This window comes from Mesoplodon mirus (assembly GCF_964341445.2).
Source record: "Mesoplodon mirus genome assembly, chromosome: 4".
In the NCBI taxonomy this organism is placed as follows: domain Eukaryota; kingdom Metazoa; phylum Chordata; class Mammalia; order Artiodactyla; family Ziphiidae; genus Mesoplodon; species Mesoplodon mirus.
Window position 1 is genome coordinate 59,366,643 of NC_138979.1, and position 12,929 is coordinate 59,379,571.

Consider the following 12,929-nt stretch of genomic DNA (forward strand, 5'->3'; position numbering starts at 1 on the left):
GGCATGTAATTTATTTAACAAATCCCCTGTTCGGGGACATCACAGTGTCTTAGTGAGTCTCCTTGTGCTTCAGTCATTTTGCCGTGTTGGTGGGTGCATGTGGGGAAATGTCTCAGAAATGGAATTGGTGAGTCGGATGGTTTGTATTTTGAAAGATATCAGCAGGTTGCTCTCCATAGAATTTATAAGAATGTACACTCCTACCAATAGTGTGCAAGGACGCTCATTTTTCTACACCCTCCAAGATAGAGTGTTACCAACTTACTGATGTTTGCCAATCCGGAAGACAAAGATGGTTTTTTTGATTGATTGATTGATTGATTTGTTTGTTTATTTATTTATGCGCAGGCTTTCTTTAGTTGCGGCGAGCGGGGGCTACTCTTGATTGCAGTGCACGGGCTTCTCATTGCAGTGGCTTCTCTTGTTGCGGAGCACGGGCTCTAGGCACGCGGGCTTCAGTAGTTGTGGCACGTGCGCTCAGTAGTTGTGGCGCGCAGGCTCATTAGTTGCGGCGCACAGACCTAGTTGCTCCGCGGCATGTGGGATCTTCCCCGACCAGGGATCGAACCTGTGTCCCCTGCGTTGGCAGGCGGATTCTTAACCACTGTGCCACCCAGGGAAGTCCCAAAGATAGTTTCTTGATGTAGTTTTAATTTGCATTTTTCTTGCTCTGAGTAAGGTTGAACATGTTTTCATAGATATAAGAGCCATGTGTATTTCCATTTCTATGAACTGTCTATTCATATGTTTTGCCCATTTTCTGTGAGGTTGTTGGCTCTTTTCTCATTGAATTAGAGGTGATCTTTGTGTATTGGGGAAACTAGTCTTTTGTTGGGAATGTAATTTACAAGCATTTTCGCCGCCAGTTAATCAAGGAACTTTTTTGTTTTGTTTTGTTTTTGCTGTTGCTGCTATGTTTTCAGAATTATGAACGCTGATGGGAGAGATTTGCTGGGGTGTGGGGGTCCCTGGCTCAGGGGTCCCTGAGGAAGCATTGGAGTGGGTTCCAGATTGAGACCAGGATGGGAAACACCTTTGCTGTGTAACAGGCAGAAGGACAGGTGGGAGAACGGTGCCGGTGCCAGGGGGTTAGTGGCAGCGAGTTTCGAGAGCAAGGGCAGATAGCTGGGTTCGTCCAGGCACGGGATAGTGTTAACAAGTTATCAGAAAGTTAGAGTGGAGGAGAACTACTGTATTAGTGAGAGAGTGATCAGATTAATGAACGCTGACACCAGAGCAAGATGAGGGGAAGTGAGTGGATGGGTGTTCTGTGTTTTCTTAGATAGGGTACTTGTCTGTTTGGCACGCAGTAATCACCAGGCCAGGCTAACGGCCAACGTGGTTACATTTCCCCTGCGATCAGACCCCATACTCTGAATCCCCTGCTTATCTCACTGTGTCACAAGCCAATATTTCCCCTGCCCTAAACCAATCCAGTGCCAGGTACCAGGCAACTAGGGACAGCCCTGATGCCTCAGAGGCCACTGGAACTGTTCAAACCAGCCAATCCCAAGGTTCTTTGCCATGCATTTCCCAGTGGAAACCCCAAAAGAGGCTCTGGCCTTAGGCCTTCCCCTTGCTCCTGCTTCTGCCTCTTGACCAAAGCCTAGTGCTTCCCTTGTAGTCCTGGGTGCTGTGTCCCCTTCTCTTGGGAAATGTAAGTAATACGTTCTTCTTTCAACATCATTAGCCTCTCCGTGTGCCATTCAGACACCTCCGTAAATTAAAATCCTATGGGTACAGTTAAGACAAGAGGGACCCTTGGACAGGACAGAGTGTGAGGGTGAGTAAACTGCAGGTCCCAGTGGGGCTCCAGAGCTGTCACCATGTGAGTGGTTAAATAAGCAGGCTCTCAGGGTGGACTTCCTGGAGGAGGTGGCTGGAGATGAGGAGAGGCCTCGTGGAGGGAAGGGCAGGAGCACAGACTGGGAGGCACAGGGAACTGTGTTGGGGGGGCCAGGGGGGCGGGCGGCTGGGGTGATCAGAACTGGGAGGCTGGAGGAAAATATAAAAAGAGGAGGTGAATCTGACAGTGCACGGGGAAGGAGGGAGCCATGGGGTCAAAGATGCAGGCTGGGTCCTGTGGATGCTTCTTGAAGACAGTGTTTAAATTCCCAGTGTTAACTCCCTTCGTGAGTTCATGGTGGGGCTGTGGAGCTGCAGATGATGAAGGACATGGAAATGACATGGGTCTAACCCAGCTCTGGCTTTTTGATGTCACATTAACGAAACCCTATCCCTGGATGAACTCAGCTATCTGCCTTCACTCCTGCAGCTTGCCCCCTCCCACCCCTGTCTGCCTGTGCCACCGCAGAGGTGTTCCCCTCCTGTCTCAAGTATCCCCACCATTTGGTGCTTTCTGCCTCCCCCATGAAAGCTCCCTCCTCCCTCCGGGAGCCTCCCTCCTCCAGGATCAGATGCTCATCCCTGGCAGCTGGTTCTTCCAGTGGCATTGAATTTGAGAGAAGAATTCTTGAAGATCAAAAAGTCTTCAAAACATGGAGAATAGAGCAGTAATGGTAGAACGGTCGGTATTGGAGCTGGGGGCCCTAGTCCACACGGCCTCAGATCACACAGAATCTGTGTGTGTGTGTGTGTGCGCACGCATGCGCGTGCGCATGTGCTGGGGGAGGATTTGCCTATTCTAGTAATGCTGGTCTACCTCCCAGTCTTGTGTGCTCTAAGTCATTAAATCCACTGGAAATTCACAAACACATGCACACTTGGCAATCACTCATGCTACCTTGCGATTTTTCTTTTATTGTTGCCTCCGGAGTTATTTACCTTTTTGAGAGTGGAATTTGTGGGGAAATAACCTCATATTCAGCTAGTGTTTACCTAGTTCCCCTGAACTCTGAACTGGGCTGGGCGTTGTGAGTCTTGCAGGTTTGTTGCGTTTGTTCTGCTTCCCCGGCAAAGGCACGGTGTCCCCTTCTTCAATATGCTCTATTGCCCCAGATGCCATTGCAGAGAATGAAGGGAAACCAGCTGGGCTGTGGTTGGCAGAGATGACTTCTAGAAGGAGGAAGAGCTCAAGCAGACAGTGGGTCTCCTCGAAGGGGAAGGAGGCAGCAGGAGCCTGGTGAGGCCAGGTGAGGCCAGGTATCCCCGGGGAGGTTGAGCATCAGGCCCTCTGGGGCGCAGGAGGGCGGGTGATGGCTGCCCTGGGGGCGATAGGTGAGCCCCTGGGAAGGGATGGGGCAGGAGATGGGACTGGGGGGGAGGAGGAGAGCCCCTTTGCGCTCTCTGCCAACAGTGTCGCCTCTCTGCCGGGAGGGGAGCCCTGGGGGGGCTGGATGGACTGTGACCTTGCACTTCTGTGAGGGACAGTGAGGCTCTGAAAATGCTTCCAGCTGGGCAGTTTTTGTCCCCTCAAGCATCCTTCAGTGGCCCTCAGGGCAGGAAACAAGTGTTTCCCCAGATCAGGACCCAGTAATGCTTCTTGATGGGGTCCTTTCTTGTGATGGATGGAGCTGGGGAGCAGCAGCTTTGAGAAGGGTGCCAGTAGTGGAGGAGGGGGGGTGTCTGTTTCTGAGATATGGGACGTCAGTGGTTTATTTCTTAGATGCTTTTGGTACACATCCTCTCTAGAACCTGACCGATGCTTTAAGAAATGTTGTGATTTAAAAAAGCAATTGTGTGAAAGATGCCGAAACATCTGGCTTAAGCAGGAGGCGGGGCGGGGCGGGGGGTGGGATTCTGGAAGAAGGGAAAGTGGCTGTTGCCCTCCTCCCTCCCCACTCTTGGTCTGGTTCGGTTTAATCTTCACCGTCCTCCCAGGGACAGTTCCTCCGAGTCCAGCAGGCGCCCAGCTGCTAGAATGTTGCTTCTGGGTTGTCCCTTAGCAAGACTGGGGGCTTCCGGACTTACCCTAGGATCACCTTGCTGGGTGACCCTGAGCAGGCCTCCTAACATCTCTGGGCCCCGGTTTAACACCTGGCTTCTCTTCTGGAAGCATCAGTTTTGTCCTTTAGGTACCTTTTAGGCTCTTTCTAATGATCAAGTCTTTGCTTACCACCCTTCAGATTTCCATCAGGGCCTGAAAGAACATAAGGGGAGTCTGAGGTAGTGAAGTCCAGTGGTCAGGCTCTCAAAGGCAGCGGGCCAGGGAGGGAGGGGAAGGGAAAGGGATGCAGCCTCCGCCTGGGCCTCCACCCCACCGATCTGGGTGTGCTGTGAATACCCATCCTTGTTCGAAGGCCTCAGATTTGACTTTCAAAGGGAAAACGCCTGTCCTGATAAAGTGGGCCTTGTTCCATGCAAGTCAGCTTTGTTCGGGCTCCCGGGCTCAGTTCATGTGTCCCGCTGGTGTGAGGAGGACAGAGGCCGGGCAGGGTCTCTGTGGGGCAGATGATCCCTGCTTTGGGAGAGCCAGAGGGTTTCACACACTTGGTGGTGCCCAGCTGTGCCTTCACGCTGTTCCCCGAGTGCCTCCTGGCACTGGCAGGTATCATCACCTCCGTTTTCTCACTGGGATGTGGAAACTGAGGCACAGAAGGTCACGCAGCTCATGCGGGGTCACCCGGGCCACCCAGGGCAGCTCAGTCAGACTTGACCAGGTCTTCTGACTCCTTGTCCCGTGCTCTCTTCTCACAGACTGTTCATGATGGTCACTACACAGCTGGTTCTCTGCCCCTTCGTGTCACCCCTCATGCTCGGATTTATCCCCCTGAAGTGCCAACTACCACCAGTTAGCGTGGAAATGAATTCACTTTGTGCAGGAAGGAAGATCAGGGACTCGGCATGAAAAGTAAGAGGGAAAAAAAATTCCTCCGATAATTTCCGCTACTCCCCATGACACCTCTCCTCTCCCCAAAGTATCAGCATGTTCCTCAGGCCCTTCCTTAAAGGCCCAAAGAAATGAATCTCTAATGGTAAAATTTCTAGCCTCACAGTATGGAGGTGACCCTTGACTCAAACTGCAGAGGTGACCATTTTTCCACCTCCTTATGTAGATGCCAGTCCAGTCTGACATTCCTGGGCCAAGAAATAAAGGGACCTATCTCCAGGCATGTTTCCACCTTGATGGTACTTCCTGCTTCCCAGTGCTCCGTGGGACACTGTGGGGACGTGATTGGGAGAGGTGTTTTAATCATGGAAATGATTTTTTCCTTTCTCACTTTTCATACAGAGGCCCAGCTTTCCGTGCCTGGGCAGAGTGAATCACTGTCCACAGAAACCAGCGACAGTTCGGGCTTTGGGGGACAGGAAGGGATGGCCAGGGATGGCTGCAGCCAGGGCTCGCACCCACTGTCGCCTGCGTGCTGATCCCACGCTGCTGCCTCTGGTGGGCCCTCTCGGGTTCTGGGCCGGCCTCTGGGCAGGGGTGCAAGCCAGCCTGGAGCCTCAGAGGTGGTCTGGCAGCAGAGGCTCAGGCAGGGCAGGGTTAACTGTTTACAACTTCCTGAGCTCTGGCTGCTCCTTCTTGGGGGCTGATTTGAAGGCACCTATTATTCCCATTCTTCTTTTTTTTTTTTTTTTTGCTGTTCATGGGCCTCTCACTGTTGTGGCCTCTCCCGTTGCGGAGCACAGGCTCCAGATGCTCAGGCTCAGCGGCCCTGGCTCTCGGGCCCAGCCTCTCTGCGGCATGTGGGATCCTCCTGGACCAGGGCATGAACCCATGTCCCCTGCATCGGCAGGCAGACTCTCAACCACTGCGCCACCAGGGAAGCCCTATTATTCCCATTCTTCATGGGGTTTTGAATAATGCATTTTTCCTCAGCCCTTAAAAAAAAAAAAGCCCGTGCTTAATGATACTAGAGTAATGACCTTGTGTCACACTTGAGCCACTGGGGCTCTTAATCCACCGCTGCATTCAAATATTATGAAATGTGTTGCCTCTGACATTAGTTAGCAGGAAAAATACCGTGCCAGCGAGGAGGAAGGAGGATCTGTTTTGCGGTCTACCTCGTAGCCTGCAGCAGCCCCAGCAGAACATCCTCTGTCATAACAATGTTGTACGGGCAGGTGACTTTCTGCACGCCTGCTGTGCACCAGGGCCTTACACATGGGCTCTTGTTAATGCTCGAGACAGACCAATGGCGTAGTCACTCGGGATTATAAAAGCACCCACCCGGAGGCAGATTGTGAAAATTCAGTGGGATGTAAAATGCCCATAAGGGTCTTGGAATAGACCAAGTGCTCAGAAAGAGGGATTTCAAATCAGTGCCATCATCGCCATTTACAGAGGAGGAAAGTGAGGCCTAGAGAGACCTCAGGACTCAAAGCCAGGTCCACCTGACTCCAGGGCCCAGACTCACTCATCACCAGTGGGAATAATTATATGTTACAGAGCTGCCCCCCGAACCTGCCCTCGCCCCCCCCCCCACATCTGAACTCCTCATTGGCTATGGGGCCACTTGTAAAGTCATGTGGGCCCTGTGTCCTTCCCCTTCCCCCTCTGGGCCCCATGTCCTTCTCTGACCCCCAATGTCCTCTAGTCTCCGCTGAAGGTCTGGGCACATGCCAGTCCCCTGCCAGGTCCACGTGACCTCCTTCCTCCTGCCAGTTCACACCTCCCTGGCTCCTTGGCTGCCCCTGACCATTTCCCCCTTGCTTGTGGGGTGTGTTCTTTGGGTAATAATTACATGAAATGGCTCACTTGCCAGTTAGATCAGTAAATAAAATAATTCCCCCCAGTCCTAGTAGGTGAAGCTCAGAGTTAATGATTGCCAGGAAAGATTCTTAGGATGCAGATCATCTGAGGAGGTCAAGCTGAGCTTGATGGCTGAGAGGAGGGGTGCACCCAGGGGCTCCTGTGCCCCCCTCCCTGCCCCCTGCCGTCCTCCCATCTCTTGTGTCTGAATTCAGCACCAGCAGGCCTCCCTGTTTGCAGCCAGCCCATTTCCCCGCGCGGGGTCTTTGCTCTAAAGCTCGTCTCCTTTCCCCTCCTCTCTGCCAGAACAAGTACTCCCCCTCATTTGGGGTCCACTTCTAGCGCTGCCTCCCCCCAGGGGCCTTCACTGACTGTGCTGACATCCTTGCTCTGGGCCCCTTCTCTGGGCTCCTCGGGGCCATTGGGCAGGTCTTTTCTGAGTGTTCTCCACCGTGTCAGGGGCAGTGCTTGGTTCTGGGGACCCAGCAGTGGGCAAGGTGGGGTTGGACATGCTCCCAGAGTACCCACACAGCTTGAGGTGTGGCAGGGAGGCCCCGAGGACCTGGCGGCAGTGGGCAGGTGAGGGGCACTGGAACCTGATGAAGTGGGGCTCGGGCAAGGATGAGGTGGAACTTTCCAGGCAGACACGGAGTGAGGGCAAAGGCATCTCGAAGCCGAGGGGGGGGGGGGAATTAGTACAAAGGCATGATCTGGTGGCTGGATGGATGATGCCTCACCTGCAAATGTGTGGCATTCCAGACACCTGGGAATTGCCCAGGTGGGTGTGTCCAGGAGGCTGGTGGTCCCTTGGAGAAGTCTGTTTCCCTCCCTCCTGTCGCTCCCTCATGGTTTCACTACTGGACATGTCTGGTTTCTCAGAAAGAAGGGATTCTCTGTGTGGGCGGCCGTGCTTTCCTATACTCTGCTCATCAGGGACCTGGGGTTGTAGCACCTGCTCACCGAGCGATGTGGATTCGAACCTAAACTCCTTCAGTGCACAATGGATTCTGGGCCACGTGAAGGTGACCGATCCCAGGAGCTCAGGGCAGTTGCTTCCCCCCTGGGCCATGCGCGGGAATCCCCACCGGCGCTTGATACTGGGGATGATTCCCGGGCTCCCGCACTGGGGATTCTGATTGAAAAAGCACGAGGTGGACTCACCCAGTAGGTTCTGCGTTCACGGCCCCTGGGTTATTTGGATGCACGGTTGGGTTTGGGACTTACTGCTAGAGTGTTTTTCCAGGCTCCTGCCTCTGTCCCTAACTTCACCCCGTCCCCAGAGTCAGCACCTCAGACCCCACCTGGACAGTTTCCGGGTGGGGAGCTCAGTGCCCATAGAGCAGCCCTTCCTCGTTGGGGGACAGTGCCTCTGTGGCTTGAGCTGATGCCTGCCTCCCAAAAGCTCCCATCTGGTGGGGGGGCGGGGGTGTCTTGGTTATGTATGGCCTCCTCCAGGCTTCCAGGGCTGCTAACCCAGGATGTGGGAAGGCGTTCACCCTTGCCCGGGGCCCTCACTGGGTCTCTCCGCCTTCCTTCCTCTGTGGTCTGGGCTCCATCTCACAGGCTGACAGCCTTGTCTCAGACTTTAAGCTTCTGATCAGATTAGCAGCTTGGAAGGAGGGTGGAGATAGGATCGTGCCTTCCTCAGCAGCCTGACATTTCCTGTTGTGGGGAGGGGAACGCCAACAGTCAGGGCCTGGTTCACCTTGCATCAACCTGGCAGGGACTCACCCTTTCCCAACTTTGGGGGAGGGAACTGCCTGCTGTACCCACCCTGGAGGCCAACAAGCTGTGTAGCCTAGGCACCCTGGTCCTGATTCTCCACAGCTCAGTGGAGGACCAGCTCAGCTCTCGCCTTGGCCTAGAATCTTAGCGGCCTCACCCTGGCTGTGCTGTAGAGCCACCTGGGCTCCTCCTTCGCTCCCTGATCTTCGGAGGCCTCAGTTAACTGAGTAGTGGGTCCAGGCATCAGTATGTTTTCAAACTCCCTAGGAAAATAGTCCTTTATATTCTTTATCATATCACTTCTTGTAAGTGCTGAATATATTCCTGTTTAGTTTTCTATGTTGTTTTGTAGCCTTAAGAAGTGTTTCAAACATATCTGAATGTATAAAATAAGAGTAAATGCCCTACATGGTGTGATGCTGCATTATATATAAAACTGTGTGCATATATTAAATTTTGTCTCTTGAAAAAAACCTGAAAAAACTCTCTGGGTAGTTTTAAGGTGCATCCAGAGTTGAGAACCACTGGGCTAGGTGCCCAGCACCCACCTGTCCAGCTCCTACAACGTGTGGAAATAGTTTCACTGGAGTAAAACAGCCAGGGCCGTCTTATTATGTATATCACCTAATACTAAAGTACGTCTTTGTATTTTGTTGTTGCTGTTGGAAGATTTTTAATCACAGCTTCAATTTCATTACTTGTGATTGGTCTGTTCATATTTTCTGTTTCTTCCTGGTTCAGTCTTGGAAGGTGATACCTTTCTAAGCATTTGTCCATTTCTTCCAGGTTGTCCACTTTATTGGCATAGAGTTGCTTGTAGTAGTCTCTTAGGATGCTTTGTATTTCTGCGGTGTCTGTTGTAACTTCTCCTTTTTCATTTCTAATTTTATTGATTTGAGTCTTCTCCCTCTTTTTCGTGATGAGTCTGGCTAGTGGTTTATCTTCTCAAAGAACCAGCTTTTAGTTTTATTGATGTTTGCTATTGTTTTCTTTGTTTCTATTTCACTTATTTCTGCTCTGATCTTTATGATTTCTTTCCTTCTGCTAACTTTGGGTTTTGTTTGTTCTTCTTTCTTTAGTTCCTTTGGGTGTAAGGTTAGATTGTTTACTTGAGATTTCTCTTGTTTCTTGAGGTAGGCTTGTATAACTATAAACTTCCCTCTTAGAACTGCTTTTGCTGAATCCCATAGGTTTTGGATCGTCGTGTTTTCATTGTCATTTTTATCTAGGTATTTTTTGATTTCCTCTTTGATTTCTTCAGTGATCTCTTCGTTATTTAGTAACGTATTGTTTAGCCTCCATGTGTTTGTGTTTTTTATGTTTTTTTCCCTGTAATTGATTTCTAATCTCATAGCGTTGTGGTCAGAAAAGATGCTTGATATGATTTCAATTTTCTTAAATTTACTGAGGCTTGATTTGTGACCCAAGATGTGATCTATCCTGGAGAATGTTCCGTGCGCACTTGAGAAGAAAGTGTAATCTGCTGTTTTCGGATGGAATGTCCTGTAAATATCAATTAAATGTATCTGGTCTACTGTGTCATTAAAGCTTCTGTTTCCTTATTTATTTTCATTTTGGATGATCTGTCCATTGGTGTAAGTGAGGTGTTAAAGTCCCCCACTATTACTGTGTTACTGTCGATATCCTCTTTTATAGCTATTAGCAGTTGCCTTATGTATTGAGGTGCTCCTATGTTGGGTGCATATACATTTATAATTGTTATATCTTCTTCTTGGATTGATCCCTTGATCATTATGTAGTGTCCTTCCTTGTCTCTTGTAACATTCTTTATTTTAAAGTCTCTTTTATCTGATATGAGTATAGCTACTCCAGCTTTCTTTTGATTTCCATTTGCATGGAATATCTTTTTCCATCTCCTCACTTTCAGTCTGTATGTGTCCTTAGGTCTGAAGTGGGTCTCTTGTAGGCACCATATAGATGGGTCTTGTTTTTGTATCCATTCAGCAAGCCTGTGCCTTTTGGTTGGAACATTTAATCCATTCACATTTAAGGTAATTATCGATATGTATGTTCCTATTACCATTTCCTTAATTGTTTTGGGTTTGTTTTTGTAGGTCCTTTTTTGTTGTTGTTGTTGGGGTTTTTTTGCTGTACGCGGGCCTCTCACTGTTGTGGCCTCTCCCGTTGCGGAGCACAAGCTCTGGACATGCAGGCTCAGCGGCCATGGTTCACGGGCCCAGCTGCTCCGCGGCATGTGGGATCTTCCCGGACCGGGACACAAACCCGCGTCCCCTGCATCGGCAGGCGGACTCTCAACCACTGCGCCACCAGGGAAGCCCTGTAGGTCCTTTTCTTCTCTTGTGTTTCCCACTTAGAGAAGTTCCTTTACCATTTGTTGTAGAGCTGGTTTGGTGGTGCTGAATTCTCTTAGCTTTTGCTTGTCTGTAAAGCTTTTGATTTCTCCATCGAATCTGAATGAGATCCTTGCTGGGTAGAGTAATCTTGGTTGTAGGTTCTTCCCTTTCATCACTTTAAGTATATCATGCCGCTCCCTTCTGGTTTGTAGAGTTGCTGCTGAGAAATCAACTGTTAACCTTATGGGAGTTCCCTTGTACATTATTTGTCATATTTCCCTTGCTGCTTTCAATAATTTTTCTTTGTCTTTAATGTTTGCTAATTTGATTACTATGTGTCTCGGCTTGTTTCTCCTTGCGTTTATCCTGTATAGGACTCGCTGTGCTTCCTGAACTTGGGTGGCTATTTCCTTTCCCATGTTAGGGAAGTTTTTGACTATAATCTCTTCAAATATTTTCTCGGGTCCTTTCTCTCTCTCTCTTCTCCTTCTGGGACCCCTATAATGCGAATGTTTTTGTGTTTAATGTTGTCCCAGAGGTCTCTTAGGCTGTCTTCATTTCTTTTCATTCTTTTTTCTTTATTCTGTTCCACAGCAGTGAATTCCACCATTCTGTCTTCCAGGTCACTTATCCGTTCTTCTGCCTCAGTTGTTCTGCTATTGATTCCTTCTAGTGTAGTTTTCATTTCAGTTATCGTATTGTTCATCTCTGTTTGTTTGTTCTTTAATTCTTCTATGTCTTTGTTAAACATTTCTTGCATCTTCTTGATCTTTGCCTCCATTGTTTTTTGGAGGTCCTGGATCATCTTCACAATCATTATTCTGAATTCTGTTTCTGGAAGGTTGCCTATCTCCACTTCATTTAGTTATTTTTCTGGGGTTTTATCTTGTTCCTTCATCTGGTACATAGCCCTCTGCCTTTTCATCTTGTCTGTCTTTCTGTGAATGTGGGTTTTGTTCCACAGGCTGCAGGATTGTAGTTCTTCTTGCTTCCGCTCTCCGCCCTCTGGTGGATGAGGCTCTATCTTTGTATTTTATAAGAAGTTATTTAAAAATTTAAATCAGTAAAAGTAAGTATTTAGTAATTTTAAAGACAAAAAATGTGTGACATTTTGGAACCTCAAGTAAATATAAACTTATAAAAACAGACCTTGTAATTCTGGTCTATATTAGCAGATAAACAAAAATGAAGTATTCAAAACATTGAAATCTGCACACTTCAAAAACATAAAATCTGGGGCTTCGCTGGTGGTGCAGTGGTTAAGAATCGCCTGCCAGTGCAGGAGACATGGGTTTGAGCCCTGGTCCGGGAAGATCCCACATGCTGTGGAGCAACTAAGTCCGTGCACCCAACTACTGAGCCTGTGCTGTAGAGCCTATGAGCCACAACTGCTGAGCCCTTGTGCCTAGAGCCCATGCTCCCAACAAGAGAAGCCACCACAATGGCTTGCACACCACAACGAAGAGTAGCCCCCGCTCGCCGCAACCAGAGAAAAGCCCGCGTGTAGCAACGGAGACCCAACGCAGCCAAAGATAAAAATAAAAATAAATTTATAAAAAAAAAAAGATCTTAAAAAAGGGTAGATATATGTATACGTATGACCAATTCACTTTGCTGTACAGCAAGAAACTAACACAACATTGTAAAGCAACTATACTCCAATAAATTTAATTAAAAAAAACAAAACAAACCCCAAAGCATAAAATCTAGTCATGAAAAATGGAAGATGAATTATTTGATCCCTTTTAGAGGAGAATCTTAAAATCAAAGTTAGCAGTATAATTATGTCACAAGTATTTTTTTTCTGTAACATTTTCTAGAAAAAGATTTCCCTGACTCTACCCTAGTTTGGGAATGGTAAGAAGATATATTTGTGAGATAACTTCGAACATTTTCCACTGACAAGGCCTTTTGGCTTTTTTTTTTCTGGGACTGCAGTCTTTTATTTATAAGGAGCCATAGTTTTTGTTTCTAAAGCATTTCTGGTTTGTCCTTAAGTTCTTTAGTTTTATCTTGTTCAGATGGAGATTCTGATGCAATACTTCCTGTGTCAGTTTCAAAACTGTCGTGTTGATATTCCACATGTTAGGAAAGTCTGTGAATAGAGTAATAATTATTCTTGCAACAGCATTTTGCTTTGTCTACTGCTGTGCAATGTCTGAAAAGGACTTAAGACATATTTCACATTTCAGCGCTTTTTTGTTTTTTTTTTTACATTGTGATTGTCTCTTTTAAGAACATACCAAAATTGAGAGATGAGTACAATGAATTTCCATGCCTGGCCTCAACAGTTA

The 12,929-nt window shown here is 48.5% G+C and overlaps 1 protein-coding gene across 2 annotated transcripts in view; it reads left to right on the plus strand.

The window, feature by feature from the left end:
- The first annotated feature begins 2,953 nt into the window (after positions 1-2,953).
- The window catches only part of PAQR5 (progestin and adipoQ receptor family member 5), a 72,008-nt gene continuing 62,032 nt past the window's right edge, over positions 2,954-12,929 (plus strand). The window contains exons 1-2 of one of the 2 annotated variants that reach the window (XM_082618500.1): positions 2,954-3,092; positions 4,597-4,750. The gene's annotated coding sequence lies outside the window, so the exon portion shown is untranslated. The remainder of the gene's footprint in view (positions 3,093-4,596; positions 4,751-12,929) is intronic. The other variant, XM_082618501.1, reaches the window with a different exon arrangement.